This window comes from Leptonychotes weddellii, chromosome X, assembly GCF_054177405.1.
Source record: "Leptonychotes weddellii isolate Sample4059 chromosome X, ASM5417740v2, whole genome shotgun sequence".
Lineage (NCBI taxonomy): Eukaryota > Metazoa > Chordata > Mammalia > Carnivora > Phocidae > Leptonychotes > Leptonychotes weddellii.
The window spans coordinates 76,443,567-76,460,644 of record NC_138385.1 but is presented as its reverse complement, the minus strand read 5'-3'; positions in this window follow the sequence as shown (position 1 = coordinate 76,460,644).

Below are 17,078 nucleotides of genomic sequence, written 5' to 3'. Positions count from 1 at the left end.
TGGGAATGATTATTTCTTGGAAGCTACAGGAGTGCCATCAGATTCCACAGCCTGCTGTCGGGTTGACCTTCCAGAGGCCAAGGGGCCGGCTGTGTTTGGGGGGGACGGCTTTGCCGCTGCTCTTCCCCACTCCCATCCTCCTGTCTCTTGCCTGGGTCCCCGCCACCCAGCCGCCGTGGGCATGTTCCAAGGGCCTTTGTAGCTAATTCGGGGCTGAGTGGGAGGTTCATTGAGTAAAGGGGAGCCTAAGGAGGAAGAACAGGAGGGCGGGAGATGCTTCTAGCGTTCCCCAAACCCCCGGAAGCCTCCGCGTCTCTGTGTCGGCCTCCCGGCCCAGGCTGAGCTCTGCCTGGTCTGCCGGAGCAGGGTGTCGGGGAAAAGGGGCCGTGGTCGCCAAAAGACCCCCCACGAGTGCCGCTCCCTCCTCAGAAGCCGTTTCCAAAAACGGTGAGCCTGCAGCAGCAGGGGCAGGAACCCGAGGCCCACCGAGCTGTTCGGATGAAGACAGGGGCAGCTGTGAGGAGGGGCACCCCAGAGCCAGAGGTGGCCTCTCCTTCCCCGGTTGGAAAACGGGCTGTGATGGGAAGGGGCGGAGGGGCGGGGACGCCACACCAAAAGCTGACCCCACGTGTGTCCTCCCAGGGTCAGCCCAGGCCAGACCACGACAGGGCGCTCAGCCTGGAAACATGGCCACAGGCAGCATTCTCCTTGAATGGTGGGGGCAGCGACACGGACTGTTAAACTCAGCGCGTTGGCCACGGGTCAGCCTTCCGGCCTGGCGGTTGCCCACGGTCCACCTCTGCCTCTCCCCACTGCCCCATCACCTCCCCGTCAGGCGGCTTCTTCCTGTCAGCAAATGTTTGTGTGTGGCGTTGCTGGGCGACAGTTGAACAGGGCCTGCATTTTCCTGGCCCCTGGGCCCCTGGGCCCCTGGCCTTCCCTCCAAGGGCTTTGTAGGCCTTAAGTGTCAACGCAGCGTGAGCGGCGGCTCGGAGCAGCACCAGCCCGGCTCCCGGAGAAAGGGCTGCTCTGGTCAGATCGGCTGAGGATCCCTGGAAGGTGGAGCCAGGCCCTTCTCATGCTCCCAGCTCCTTGGGGAACTGTTCCGTTAGTCCCCCTCGCAGACACATCTGAGGAGACTGGAATTCCTCTTGCCAAATGCTGATAAAGACAGGAACCACGACTCCACCCCTAAGTGAGGTCGCACGTGGCTCCCTGCCCATGGGAATCTGGACAGCAGGATGGACCACCAGGCATTCTGTAAACACCTTGTGTCGAGGGAGACCCACCGAGGTTTTGAGGCAACCTTAGCTCCCAAGGCCAGCTCTGTCAACCACCAGCTGTGTGGCCTCGGCGTTCTCACGCTGCCTCTCTGGGCCTCTGCTTGCTTATCCACGGCGTGGGGCGATCACAATAAGCCCCACTTTGTCCAAAACCAACGGGGCTTCTTTCTTGCTGTATGTACTGAGAAGCCACCATGGGAATGCCAGAGTGGGAAAGAACTCTCTAGGCAAATAGGGGAAATGCAGGGAGATCAGTGAGCCAGGGTTCTGGGAAGGAACCAACAAGGACGGGAAACGGTTTCCTGTTCTTATTTGGCCGGGGTGGGACCTGAGAGAGTGGCACCTAATGGGAGAAGGTGCTGGGTAAAGGACGGGTGGCCTGGAAGCAAGAAAGGCAGCAAGAAACACTGGTCGTCAGGTCACCCAGACCTGAGTCCACGTTTTTGCTGCATCCTGCCCTAGCTGTGTGACCTCGTGCAAGTTGCTCACCCTCTCTGAACCTCATCCATCAAACGCCCTCCAAGTACTGACCTCCTAGGGGTGCTGTGGCTTAGCATGTGGTAGGCATCCAGGGAGTTAGGCCCTCAGGCTACTTGGGGACAGAGGACGTTCAGGGGAAAAACCACGGGATCCCTCGAGGGCAAATGCGGTCAGCGCCAAAGGCAAGGCACGAGAGACAAGTGCTTTCCCGCTCCCCTACGTGAGCTCCCTGTGATCATTTTACAAGGAAACTACTTACACTCAAATCTTCGTCTCAGGATCTGCTTCTAGGGACACAAACCAAGACAAATACTGAGACTTCAGGTCTGGCTAGTTCTAGGTGCTTAAGCAATAGCCTCAGGAAGCCATTCTTCTCCAGCTCTCAGCTCGGGTCTTCCTCTTACCCCCTTCCCTGACGAGGATAAGACATATTCAAAGTGTTTACAGGAAGACAGATATAAATCTATTTCAGCCCAGAGGTGGAGACAGGGCATCCTCTAGAACAAGAGCTGCAAAGGGAAGACAGACGGCCATGAAGGAGACAAAAATGAATGGCTTAGGCAGAGGGCTAGGGTGGCCGAAGTCCCCCCGTGCCCCCCCTCCCCAACACCTGGCTTGTGGAAACGTACTGGGCCCCTGGAAGGCACCAGGCGGGGGCAGGAGCGTTTGTGCTCAGAAGGAACTAGTTATAGGAGGGCAACATAACCATAGCCCGAGGGACAGTTGTGAAAACGCAATGCGCGTGTGTGTGTTTAACTAGTGGGAGCAGAAGACGCCCTACGAGCAGGCACACGCTTCCTGAAGAATGCAGATTCAGAGCAGAGGAGCAGGTTGGATCCAGCCTACCTACATGGAGCAGACACACTCAAAGACAAAGTGATGCAACATCCAAAATATTTTAAGGGAAATGCCTGCGTAGCTATCCACATCTTAAATGTCCTTACTTTTTGACCCAGAAACTCTACCTCTACGGGCCTTTCTTTCAGAAATACTCATGCTCGCGTCCAAAAATATATGCACAAGGAAGTTTACCACAGCCTCATGGGTCACATTGAAAAATTAGCAGCCCCGTCATTATCCAATCATAGGACTGTAATAGGGAAATGGTGACGGAAATCATGGCATATCCATACTGTGGCATACTCAACAATGAACAGAGAGCAGCAGGTATTTCTCAATTGTCATAGTTTGGGTTCCTGAAGAAACTGACCCTGAGACAAGCATTAGAAGGCAAATTATTTATTCAGGAGGTGGCGGAAACTCGGGAGAGGCGTGGGTGGGAGGTAGAGAAAAATGGGGGGACGGGAGCCAGGGTAGGGAAGGCAGGTAATAGAAGGTGTGCTCTCAAGGGGCGCTTGGGCAGTCCGTGAAACATCCGACTCTTGATTTCGGCTCAGGTCATCATCTCAGGGTCGTGAGATCGAGCCCTGCGTTGGGCTCCGCACTCAGCGAGGAGTCGGCTTGAGACTCTCTCTGTCTCTCTCTCTCCCTCTCCCTCTGCCCCTCCCCACACTTGCATGCAAGCGCATGCGCGCTCTCACTCTCGCTTTTTAAATTAATGTTGGGTTTTTTAAAAAAAAAAAAAAAAGAAGAAGAAGAAGGTGTGCTCGCAATGCAATCTGGTTACCCCTATGGACAACTGGGGCTCATTCCTGCAGGAGGGCTCTAGGAAACGCCTCCAAGTTATTGCCCAAGAGCAAGGGGGCTGGCAGAATTGTCCACCAGCTCCTGAGATTCCTTGGTTGAGGGCTGCTTCCTGAGCCCAAGGACGTGGACCCTGGCAGTTAGAAGGTACACCTGCACGTGGGAAGGTTCCAGGGACACGGCAGGGCACCAACAGCCTCTGCCGAACGTTCAAGTGTTGCTGTGTGGCTTTTCCCCCCATACGCTGTTTAAGTGGGGGTGGGCTGAGGTGCAGGGGGCTACACAAAGTGTGATTGCACTTTTATTATTAAAATATGGGGGCGCCTGGGTGGCTCAGTCGGTTAAGCGTCTGCCTTCGGCTCAGGTCATGATCCCAGGGTCCTGGGATCGAGCCCCGCATCGGGCTCCCTGCTCAGCGGGGAGCCTGCTTCTCCCTCTCCCTCTGTGCTCTCTCTCTCTCTCGCTCTTGCTCTTTCTCAAGTAAATAAATAAAATCTTTAATAAATAAATAAATCCATACATACATAAAATGTGTATGCCCACACACATTTCAGGGTATACCTCTACAAGTGTAGAAAAGAAAAGAAAAAGGAAATAATGCAGACACCAAGCCAGGTTGAGGAGCAGAGACAGGGTCCTCTACTTCCATAGTCTGAATTTTTCCACACAAGTTTTACCTTTGTAACCAATAATAACAATTATTATTATTATTATTATTTGCCAGGAAGGGGGAAATTTTTAAAAATGGAGTGCCTCATCTATAAGGGGAAAAGGAGATAAAGGTCCCTAACCCCATCCTGGACTCTTCGGGCCAGAGGAGTTTCTGAATTGAAAAGTTTTTGTGGATCAGGAAGGTAAGACCAGCAGAAACCAGGTCTTACAAAACATCCCCTGGTGGGCAATCAGACACATCAATATTGCTGTGCCGAAACATATGAAGAGTCACACAAAGAGGGATAAATAATGACTATAAAAAGCCTCACATCAGTTTAAACCCGGTTTTGCTGCCAAAGGCATTTGTGCCAAACTTAACAGAAAATCTTTGGGTTTCTGCTGCGGAGAAGGTATTGTGGATTGGTAGTAAGGAGAGGAGAGTTTCTAAAACCAGAGGCGAGGGTGATGGGGTCAAGAAGGCGGGGTAACAAAGTCCTCCCACGATAACACAGCGGTGGGGGCCTTCTGTCCAGCTGCCACCCAGGGCAAAGCACCCAGAAGGGGCCACCTAGATCCGGGTGCTTCTGGGGGCCCCTGCTTCCTGATCAAGTACCCACTGCCCCCTTAGAGCACCTTTTGGTGTCACAGCCTAAATATTATGGACACATGAATCCTCTAGGGATCCGGTGACAAGGCAGGTTCCAAATCAGTGGGTCTGGGATGGAGGCCTGGCATCTGTGTTCCTAACACATTCCCAGATAGGGCCAATGTCACTGGTCTGAGGACCTCACTTGGAGCATCAGTTTGATTGAACCAAAGTGGGTCTCCATGTCCCTTGCACACATCAGTCATGGTGGCCACAAAGAACGCGTCAAATTGTATAAGTTGTCACGTTCCTTGGATGGGGCGCCAGCAGTGAGAACATGACCAGGCAGGGCGGTAAGGATAGGAGGGGATAGGCGCCCACACAGGAATACTGTGTTCCTCTGGGAACACAAAGAAACCTTGAGAGACAGGCAGACCAGAACCAGAGAGCCTCTGTTTAGAGGCTGCAGAAAAGAAGAGGAAGACCAGTTCTCTGGGCAGACCTGGCTTGGGGAGGTCCCGGCCATGCAGGTGATTGGGTGCAACTGAGTTCTGGTCAAGCTCAGCTGGAAAGTTCCGTCTGGTCACAGCTCCACCCTACCCCAGACGCCGCAACCTTGCCTCCTGGCCCTCCTCCCGCCTGGCTGCAGTAGACAGGGAGAGGGGAGTGTTACCCCAAAACACCAGGCATAGGTCCATTCAGAAGAATCTGGGCAGTCCGAAAAGAGCTTGTGGCCACAATGGTGGCAGAAGCGAGACTCACGGTTACCTCTGGGAGTGGGTGTCGATGGAATCCAGGCAGGGGGGATCTTCCGGGTGGGGGTAGGGGGTCTGCAAATGTTCTATAAGTTGATCTGGGTGGTGGTTACATGGATGCAGATGTATGTTAAAAAGTCAGTGAGGGGCACCTGGGTGGCTCAGTCATTGAGCATCTGCCTTCGGCTCAGGTCATGGTCCCAGGGTCCTGGGATCGAGCCCCACATCCAGCTCCCTGTTCAGCGGGGAGCCTGCTTCTCCCTCTGCCCCTCACCCTGCTCGTGCTTTCTCTCTCTCTCTCTCTCTCTCTCTCTGTGTCTCAAATAAATAAATAAAATCTTAAAAAAAATAAATAAAAATAAATTTAAAAAGTCATTGAGCCGTACACTATAGATCTGTGAACTTGACTCTGTGAGTGCCATATCCGAGTTAAAATTAGGAAAAAGTAAAAATGAACCTCACCCCTGGAATAAAGTAGGGGAGCCAGTCCTGGGCCCTCTCAGAGCATTGCCCAAGAGGCTGCTGGGCCACAGGGACCAAAAAATAGCCTCGGGGGCCACAGGAGGAAAATGTGTGCCTTTGCATGAGCTGAACTGAAGACATGACATGACTCCACCCCAGGTATGATAATTGAGCAAATGAGATGTATGCAAAGATGTCTCATGACTTCACAGTCACATACCATGTTTGTGAAAAACTTCATTCGGCAAAGATCGCAACATCCATTCTGCTCCTTAGTCAGAAAATGTATTAGAATATCAATGTGCCCAGCTTTTCCTCAGCCACCCTAGCAGGCAGATGTGTCCTGTACCTGGAAGTACGGCTAATTTCAGACCAATGAGATGTCAGCAGGAGTGAGTGAGACAGCTGAAAGGCCTCCTTTAAGAGAAAGACCAGTCCTTCGCCTTTTCCTCCATATTGCTGCCTGCAGTTGTGATGGGTGGAGCTCTAGCAGCCTTCTTAGACCATGAGGACGAGGGAAGTTGTCTGAGGGTGGTAGGCATCGGCGAGCTAGAAGAAGCCTTGGTCTCTGATGATTCCATCAAGACTCTTAGACTGCTTGTTTAACCTGAGAGAATTTACTATTTTATTTAAACCCACTGTTATTTTGGATTAGTTTCGCTGTAATATGCACGCCAGAGATAGTCCTTTTGCCTACACGTACCAGTACGCCAAATCTCTCACAGAGTAGTGCACTTTGGCCACATGCTGCCTGTTTGCCCCGGATTGTGGGGCAGAGAGGAAGGGCATCAGGGAAACGTACACCAGGGAAGAAATGGAATAGAAAGGCGGGGTTCAGGAGTGGTAGATTGCACAAATGACTACAGACAACTCCCCTCCTGATAGTCCTGTCCCTACAGTGTGACTTCATAGCTCCTCCCAGCAAGGATTAAAGTCTATTTCTTTACCCCTTAATCTGGATTGGCCACGTGACTTACTTTAGCCAATGAGATAGTAACAAAAGTAACCCAAGCAAAGGTCTGAAAAGCACAGGAGCATTGGGACTTGCCCTCTTGTTGCTCTTGGAACCCTACGATGGCCATGTGAACAAGCCAGGGCTAGCCTGGCAAGGGGGCGAGAGAAGCCCCAATCACCATACCAGCCTGCTGGGTACATGAGCGAGCCCCGTGGAGACCTAGAGCCCAGCCCAGACCAGAAGAAGCCCCTGGCCAAGCCACAGACCAGTGAGAAATAATAAATGGTCCTTGTTTTAGAGCACTAAATCTTGGGGTCGTTTGTTAAACAGCAACAGCTCACTGATACAGGGTTCACGGCCCTTGAATGGTGATATTCACACCACCTTAGCCTGGGGTGACGACAGTGAAGAAGAAACTAAAACGCATCTGGAAAATACAAGACACCCCAGCCCTTGTCTTACCCCCAGGGTTCCTCCCCTTGCCCCGGACTTCTCCCATCTCTTGGTTAGGCACATACCTCCTCCGGGAGCACAGAGACAAGTCCTGGCTGATCTCCCCATTCCAGGGCTGTGGGCAGTGAGTGGGACTAGCAGGTGGCCACAGAGGAACCGCCACACAAGTGTCGCTTTCCTAGGGCAGAAGGAAACCTCAGCTCTGGGAGCCGGGAAAGGAGTGGGGCGGGGAGGAAGACGCAGCCCTTGGGGCTAGTTTATGCCTTTAAAACATGCGGATGTACAGAGAGAACGGGCGAGTCTTTTCTATTATAAAAGATGTGCTTAGCATATTTATGTAATAGTTTCACCACGTGCACTGAATCCAGTTACTGCATTAAGGAAGGAGGTTTTCCTTGCTGGTTTTGACAGACTTTGGTATCGCTGCAGCCTCTGTGCAGGTGGTCTTCATACACAAAAGGAACCCTGGCGGCTGGTGGTGGGGGGTGGGGACCAGGGAGGGGGGAAGTGGCCCTCGAACCATGCCTGGCTTTTAGCTCCACTTTGATGGCCCCTTGTACATTGCCCTTATGAAATGCACATGCAGTGGTGTTTCCTGCACGGAGCTCCACGTGGGCACTGGGGGCAGCCCCCAGAAAGATGGGGTGATGGGAAAAACTAGAAGACTGCCAGGCTTCCGAGGAGCCTGGGCCAAATGATCTGAGATGTGGCAATCAGTCAGCAGAAAAGACCAACCTTGCTGACACGTTTGGCCTTGCCCCCCCACAAAAGCCCCCTCCACGTTTTCTTCCTCTTTCGCCTCTTCTCCCACTTTCCTTCCCTCCCTCTCTTGCAATCTCTTCCCCCTTAACTTTGTCTATCTTAATTGGCCATAACATGGAAGTGAAATTCTTGTTATTATCTACTATATTTATTGAATACAGTTTTATGTTCCTTGCTCTTCATTTTTAAAGTGGATGAGCTGAACACTTTACGTTTTTCTTTCAAAAAATTTTATATCGCGGCAGTAGTCATTAGAGCTGTTCACAAATATTCCGGCTCTCCTTGGGGGCACGTGGCTGGACCACACGTCCCCCGACCTCTGGTTTGGCCGTGTGACTTGTTTGGGCCAATTAAACGCGAGCATTCCTGGGTGGAGAACTGGCTGCCAGCGAGCTTTGGGGCCACCCAGGTTTCCTGCCGCTGTGGTGACAAGGCATGCTTCGGTCAAGAAGAAGACTTTCTCAGTCCGGGTGTGTCCAGGACGGTCGTGGGCCTCTTCCCTGGCTGGCCTGTGTCGGGTTCAGAGTGTGAGTACAGAATAAGCTCTTTTATAGTAAGCCACTGAATTTGTTACCAAGGCATAGTCTTACCTATGCTGACTGATGAAGTCCTTGTTCTACCAGTCCTCCTCCTTTGAGTCTCTTCTCTAATAACAAAGCATTTAGTGTGATGGTAAGCTCATTATCTGTGCCGATGGTTTTTCTGTGTTTGGGGGTGGGGAGTGGGGGGAGGGCATCAGGATCCCTCTGAGAATCTGATGAAACAATGAGCTCCCTTGTCCCCCAAAATGCACACGTGCAATTCTGCCTACAATGCTGAACTATCACTGCTCCCGCCGGGCACCCTCAGTCTGGATGCAGGGTGGGGGGAGGTCTTCCTTCTCCCGCGTCCACGCTTCTGCCTGCTGTCCTGAAACCACCGCAGGCACGGGAGTCTGCCGGTTCTGGAGGCGTCCTCGTGACAAGAAGCCATGCATCATTTCAACCGCCGGAGCCACGGCGGTCATCAGAATACGGATAACTAGGTTTCTGCAGACGTTCCCTATGGTGGGAATGAACATCTACAGGCAGCAGAGAGAGATTTGAGCATTTCTGGGGCCGTACTTCAGAACCGCCCCCCACCCCGTGAGGGTAGAACTGAAAATAAAGGGTAGCAGGGAGAGAGGAGGGGGCGGCAGGAGTCAGGGACAAAGCCCTTGACTGTGACCCCCACATGCTTGTCCCCATGATTTTTTTGTACGGAGAGCACTCCCTTGATCTGTGACACTATGTGCCCTACATCTCGAAGAATGACTTGTTCTTCACCAGGACACATGTGATACCTTTTGCCTTCCTGAATGTCAGTTTTGTCATTTGCACGACCTAAATTACTGACTAAAAAAAAAAAATTCACGGGGTTCCTGGGTGGCTCAGTCGGTTAAGCGTACGACTCTTGATTTCGGCTCAGGTTGTGATCTCAGGGTCGTGAGATGGAGCCCCACGTCGGTCTCCGCACTCAGCGGGGAGTCTGCTAGGGATTCTCTCTCCCTCTGCCCCTTGCTCCCCGCCCAAAAAAAATTCACTTTCAGGCTGGTTGTTCAGAACTGGGAGCAAATGCCAACCCTGAAAACAGTGTTTAAAATGGTGGTCAGTCTCCTTAAACAAATTACCAAAGTCCGTCAGATGCATCCCAACACAAGAAAATGCTGGAAGACAAATGTAGGTGTCTCTGCAATGTGGTAGCAGAGAGGAAATCTGCCTTTGGGGCATCCTCTTATCCATTTTCAGTCTCTCTTCTCCCTCCCACTATCCTTTCCTTCAGGTCCTCCGTCTCTGCAAGCCTCTTCCCACCCCCACGGCACACTGTAGCTAAAACCACCCCTCCTTCTCGCCCCCAAATCTCACTGTCTCAGTGTAGCTGACCCCACGAAGGTGTTCAGAGGAAAGCAATTGTATTGGACCAATTCTTACTAAACTGTGAGTGACTGGGAACCCCTTCATCCTCTCTTAAGTGTTCATAGTTTTCAAAGACAAATCCCAGAAATCCAATTGGATGCCTGATTGGTAGACCATGTATCAAAGTAAAAGAAAAACTGTCAAGAGCGGTGAAGGAATGTGTTCTGGGAGCTTGCCTCCCGGGATCAAATCCCCAAAGCATAGCTCCTAATTGTTCGAGCTTCTTTCCATCTTTCCACCAGCCCACACAGTCTCTAAAACAAAAGTATTTTTCAAGCTAACTCTTAAGGTCACCATATTGCGGCTTCACGTACGTGTGCATGTGTGCACGTAGTGGGGCTGGCGAGGGGGGCATCACAGGCAGGAAATCAGCAGTCTCCCATAACAAGTGAGCGGCATTGTCTGCAAAGCAATCTGGCGTCGTGGGAAGGGGGAAACCCTTATTTGAGGGAGTGGGCGGTTGAGGGTGGGAAGGATAGATTTTTCATTCCTCAAAAACCACTCACAGAATATAAAATTAGTCACAGCCCCTTGATACCGGGAACAGAAATCGAATTCACATGGCAGCTAATTTTGCCTAAAAACGCCACTCTCCGAGCCACGGGGCTACGTCCAGAGGCCCGACAGATGCCACGGTCTTTGTTCCCTTCCGCGGGCTGTGGGGTGGGGGGGGACAGTTTCACCCCTTGCTTCATTCAGCAGCTTCGTCTGCAAGATTGGGGAAAGGCTAGTTGGTGTATTTCGAGGGAGCCAATAATTAGTTCTCTTGGAATCTCGTTTTAGATTTTAATTCTTAGTCTCTGAGCCAAACTATAGGAGCAGAAATTTCTATCTGTGGCAGGAGGGTTTCAGTTTCGGCGCACTAAAAAAAAGGCCCTGCTTTGGAGGCATTTTTTTCATGCATGAATCAAATTATTCCAGCTGGGTTTTACCAACACGTAGGCAATCAAAACCTACTTTAACTTGCGATTTCATTCTTTATTTACTAGTTCTATAAATACTGTGATGGGTGTGCTTTTATATCGGGCTAGGGGTGCGAGCAGGAAGAACAGCAGCTGTCTGCAGCCAGGGGTCACACGTAGGTCTGGGGGGCGCGGGGAGCCGGGCCTGCCACCACCCCCCCATCTGTGGGTGAACGCATCTCCTGCCCGCTCCAGTCTTGGGCTCTCAAGTGTGGCCACGAGGACTCCACTCAGCAGGCCTGTACAGAACACCTTTGCCACCCTCCTTTCCTTTCCTGGGATGACAAGGCCAACCTGATTTCTCAGAAAGGGCACCCGAGTCTGGCAAGGAAATAAGAATCAAATGCTATTCAAATCCGCAAGCCCCAGACAGACACAGTGACAGACAATTCGGGCCACGGCTGGTGCATCGGGAAGTGGCATCGGGAGCAGGAGAGGGAACCGAAGATGAGGGGTTGGCCTTGGTGGCCTCCAGCTCTGATAGCTGATGATTTGATGAATTACACTTGTGCGCTGGGCCCCAGTGGATAAACCAGGATTAAGGGGTGAAGTGCCAGGGAGGCGGATTCTGACTCAGCATCGGGGCAAATTTGATAAAGATTAGAGTTGTCTAAAATGAATTGGGCTGCCTTGGGGACAGCAAGTGCCCTGTGTCTGCAGTTTTTTCAAACACAGGGTCACCCTGAGGAGCAGCCATGGAGAGCGGACTCAAAGCTGCGAGAAAGGTTTGATTTGGTGGCGGTCATTTTCACGTCTGACTCAGGAATGCCAGAACGAACGTCTGCCTCGGGCAGGGAGGGGGCTGCATGCTTCCGAAGGAGCTGCAGGTGCTCCTCGGGCTCTCTGCCACCCCTCCTGAGAGGACACAGTGCCTTCTGCCCGCGGAGACCAGAGACCCTCCCGCGAGAGCCCGCACCAGGACACACAGGCCGGGCAAGACCACAAAGTCACTGTGAGGGCCGATGCAAGATCCCAAGGGCGGAAAAGCTCTCTCTGAAGGATGGAGACGTGGAAGGCCGGCACGTATCCATGCCTGACATCTGAGACACGGGTTCTCTGGGCCCCTGCGGAGCTCCTCAAAACAGTCCGAGCCTCGGCATGCAAATTGTCTGCGTGCTCCCTCTCCCCATCCCGGAGATTCATTCTCGAGCCACTGGAGGTCTGCGGGAGCCCTTGCAGTGTGGCAGCTGTCTTCACCTTGTCAGGACAGATGTCCAGGGCCAGCACTGGCCTGGAGTCAGACCCAGGCTGCCGGGGCTGGGGGGCCAGGTGACAGGACGCCCTGCCCAGCACGGACCAGAGAGTGCCCCCTGCCTCCACATCAGCCTTGAGGGGGGAGCCGGGCCCTCCCTCCACCCCAGCCCTCTGGTGACCCCTCCGGGCTAGCAGTGACTCAGAGGGGGGCCTCAGTGCAGCCTGATGGGACTGCAGCCTGGCCATCCGGGACATTCACCTGATGAACAAACGAGCCAGGGACTCCACTTGGCCCAGGTCCTGCGCTGAATAGTGTCCCCCCAAAAAACTCATATCCACCCAGAACCTCAGGACGTGACCTCGTTTGCCAACAGGGTCTTTGCAGATGTAATCAAGTTAAGAGGGGGTCCTACTGGATCAGGGTGGGTCCTCAATGCAGTGCCTACTGTCATAAAGAAAGGGAGATCTGGAGAGACACAGACCCTCACGGGGAAGGTGGACACGTGAGGCGGAGACAGAGATGGGTTTGGTGCATCCACAAGCTGAGGAATGCCAAGGAGGGCCGGCAGCCACTGGGAGCTGCAAAGGGTAAGGAAGGGTCCTCCCCTAGGAGCCTGCAGAGGGAACACGGCCTTGTGACAGACACCTCGACTGCAGACTTCTGGCCTCCAAAACTGCGAGAGAATGGCTTTCTGTTGTTTTAAGCTGCCCAGTCTGGGGTACTTTGTTACAGCGGCCCCAGGAAAGTAATACAGCTGGCCCAGCTGCCCCCCAGCTCTGGGGTGGGGGGCGGTCCAGCCAGGCGTCTGGGCCTCCATCTGCCTGCTCCCACACCCCCTTCCTGTGGACTCGACTGACTGAGATTTCCGTGTGTTAAACTTTACTGCAAGGGGGGCACGCAGCATCACCTCACGAGAGCAGACCCAGGAAAAGGGAACGACCCAAACCAGAAGCAAAAAAGGTCTTCCCCTTCATTCTCAGAAGGCCTCCATCTGGACCCCCATGCACCCCCCCTCCCCCAGTCCTCCAGCCCTTTGGTACTAGCCCCGCCTCTTGGACCAGGTCTATGTGTCTCAAAGGTGTCAGTCTTGGGGAAAGTTAACCATCCCACACTGAAGGACCCTATCCCCAGTGGAAATATGGAGAAGCAGGTGCAAGTCAGGGGTCCACACTCCACATCTGGTTTCTGCAGCATTGTACAAAATGTGAATTAGCAGCCAATGTTTCAAAACTGGAGAGTTTTTCTATTAAAATATTTTTTTTCCCACTTCTTTTGCTACATTAGAAAATCTGGCCCCAGAAGCTGAAGCAGAGAAGCCAATGGCCCGCGTTAGATCTGGACATGTGTATCCAGCTTTCCACCACCCCCCGGCACCCCTGACTAGTCTCTGACATTGAGGCCAGGTATCAGTTGCCATAAATCATTTCTTTTCATTTTGTGGGTCTGGTGCAGTGTCATTAAAAGGAGAGTGAAATATTCCTTACACCCATGTCTCCCTGGAAAGTCCGGGAAGGAAAGGGCTGTGTCTTTAAAGGAAAGTGGGAGCAAACATATATCTTGGTGGACGTGGAGATTCTCCTTATGTGATTACTATGTAAAGTGTTTCTGCACCTAACACAACAAAGCCTAAGACGCCATTACGGGGAAAAGGAAAAAAAAAAAAGAAAAAGAAAAAGCCAGCCTGCTCATTCCCTTCCATCATCTGTTCTGTAGGGAGCTGACTGAAATTCGTGCTGAAAACGTTGTTCAGTGCATTTCCCCTTCCCCGACTTCCAAGAGCGTGGCCACTCCCCTGCCCCGGCTCACCTCACTGAGCCCCTTCTCCCAACTTACCCCTTTGCGCCTTGAGCAAGCTTTTCCTTCCATCCCGAATGCCTTTTCATATGGAGCCGAGGTCCTGCTGGCCTCATCAGCTCTTCCAACTCAGAAGTTTAGGGATGGTCATGGCTGGCTCCCCAGAAGCCTCTAGATCCCTGGAAAGATGACTTCCAGAACTTGGTGTGTTTCATTATGACACGCTGGGGGTTTATTGGACTCCTCTAAAAATAGTAGCCCAACAAAACTTGACCCACCCTCTGGGAGCAGAGCAAAGACTCCCCGGGAGGCATGGCTCTCCCCCACCCACTTAGCGAGGGCAGTTGAAGGAGTCCTGGCGGATCTTACGTTTGAACCCAGCACTGGGGTTCTGGGCCCCGGTCCCTGGGAAACTATGTTATGCCAGTCGGGAGTCTCAGAGTTTTATAATCACTCAAAGATCAAACCACGTAATTTCAGTGGTAATTACTTGAAGAGAAAAACGATCCTTAGACCTCAGTGGCAATAAAACGTCAGCGACCTATGAAGTACAGGGATCGCTGTGGGCCACAGGGCAGTCTGGAGCACCAAGCAGAATGCTGGCTTGTAGGAGGACTGGGTCAGAGACAACAACTGCGAGAACTTTATGGAAAAGGGAGGGGTCTGTGTGCCCGTAGAATGATCATCCAAACTCCTAACACTCTACCATCTACTCTCCATCTGCCAACAAACTCCTACTCACCAGCTATACCCCAGTTGGAATGCCCTTTCTTCTGGAAGGCTGTCCAGACCCACTTCCCTTTGCCTGTCCTCCAACACGATGACTTTCATAGTGCTTTCCCTGTCTCCAACTCCATGCAATAGGCACCCCGTCCCCCAGTCCTTACCCTCAAACTGCTGGCCTCCCCCAATCACCCTGGGCTTTACTTTCTCAATGGCTCACTTGTGTTTCTTGTTTCTATACCAGCCCTTTGATAAAAAGCCAGGTCTCCTCAGTTGTTCTCTGCTTTGCACTAGGTACTTTGGACTTTCTGGAACAAACTTGCTCCAGCCCAGGCACAGACTCAATTCCTTTTGCTCCATGCCCTGCAGCTGTGGGTTAGCTGGGCTACTCCCACACACAGTCCTGGCTCCCAGAACTGCAGCTTGGGCGAAGCTCCAGGACCTTGGTTGCACAGTGTGGGAGGGCAGACATCCCAGCAATGAGACGCATTCCCACCTCTGTGCTCCTGCTGTTCATCTGTCCTGTGTCTCGTGGATAACACCCTCTTGTACCTTCGTCCGTCTCTCGGGCCAGTGTGTGCTTCTCAGAGGCTGAGACCCTGCTTTATCTTTCTGGGTCTCTCCAGAACTCCATGTCGGGGCCTGACACCTAACAGGTTTGGATAGATAATATTATTTGTCCATAATTCTTTCTTTACTCCTTGTCTCTGACACTGTGTACTGTGGACAGAGTATATCTCCCCATCCTCTGACTTAGAGCTTGGCCATGTGGATTGCTTTGGCCAAGGAAATGTGGGTGAAAGTGACAGTGTGTCAATGACGAGCTAAAGCTTTAAGCTTCTGCCAGCCCTCTTGAAGCTTCTGTCCTCCTTTATGAAAAGAGCATGTCCCAGATAGCCACTGCTTCTTTGTCCTGGGTCACAGAATGAGTCCGTGTGGGGCAAGCACAAACCGGAACTGAAGCCTGGACTCCAAACTAGCCCACCTTTGACCGCAGAGCCAACCTCCAGATCTGCAAGTATGAGGCACATATTTGCGACTGTGACATCACTGAGATTTGGGGGATGGTCCGTTACAGAGCATCATCACACACAAAAGTAACGAAGCCACAGTCCCTCGGGACACCAGTGGGGGACAAATGAGTGAAAGCACAACTCATTGTCAAGAGAATCAGCTCAGCCCAGGATACAGTTCACAGGGACTCAGTGGTTCTGCACGCGTGGAGCTGAGGAAAGAAATGCAAAGTGTATGTGATGCTTGAGGCATTTGTGGGGGCCACCAGGCTAGCGGGGCATTTCTTTCCTCAGCTCCAGAGCTCTCGGGACCTGGGAGAGGGGGGCTACGAAGCCGGACTGTATTCATTCTCCAAGCTTTCTAAATACAGGGGATTTCAAAGGAGCTGATCGCAAATCAAAGTAAAGAGCCACAGTCTTGGCTTTGTTCCCTGTCTGCTGTTTGTATATTTTATATTATGCATGGGCCGGGGACGCCCATGGCGGGGCCTGCTGGTTATAACTACAATCAATCAATCCCAACCTATTTTCAGGACCTGCCAGCCATCGGGACAACTTCCAGAACTATCGGAGCCCTCTTTTCATTGTTTAAAGCCGGGCGAAAGGATGCAAAAATACTTAATGAAAGGGTTGGGCTGACCAAGTGACGGACTGGCTAAGGCCTGAGCGCCTCGATCTCCGAGGCCTGGCGGGCAGACTGGGCACGCGGGCAATCAGGCTTTCAGGAAGGCAAGGTGTGGGTCTGTAGAGATGACCACAGCCCAGCAAATCTCACTCAGGATTGTTTTCTCAGATGAATTAAGACAGGGAAGGGATAGAAAATGCCTCTTGATGGAAAACCGGGGTCCCCGATGAAATTGCTGAGCCCCCGCATTGCCCAACCCCGAGGACCTACTGGGCTTCTTAAAATGCAAGAGAATATGTTTTTCTGATTATTTAAAAAGAGGGAGAGAAGAAAAGGCCTCCTGAAGGATTCTAAATGCTCTTAAAGTCTTGCGGTATTTCAAAAAGGTATTTCCATGTAGAAACTTTTAGGCATTTCATTTCAAACGTACAACCCCTTGAAAATCACAGGATGTAGCAGGATAATTAGAAAGGACTAGAAATCACTGTCTTAGGCTGGGTTTCCCCCAGAAGCAGAGCCCGAGACAAGAATTTGCGTGTAAATCGGTTATTTTGGGGACTAACCGGGGAGCACTGTAGGGTGGTGGGGAATCACAATAGGGAAGGGCAAACAGGCTCATGGAGCCTGCATTACTGAGTGGTGGGGGCAGCCAGGGCTTGACCCCACTGCCCCACACTGGGAACAGGGGACAATTCTCCTCAAACTATTACAGTGAAGGATTTGGTCCATGTTTTTTTGTTTTTTAATTTCCAAACCACCATGGACATATACTGTTTTATCCCTGATCATCTGAGTAGA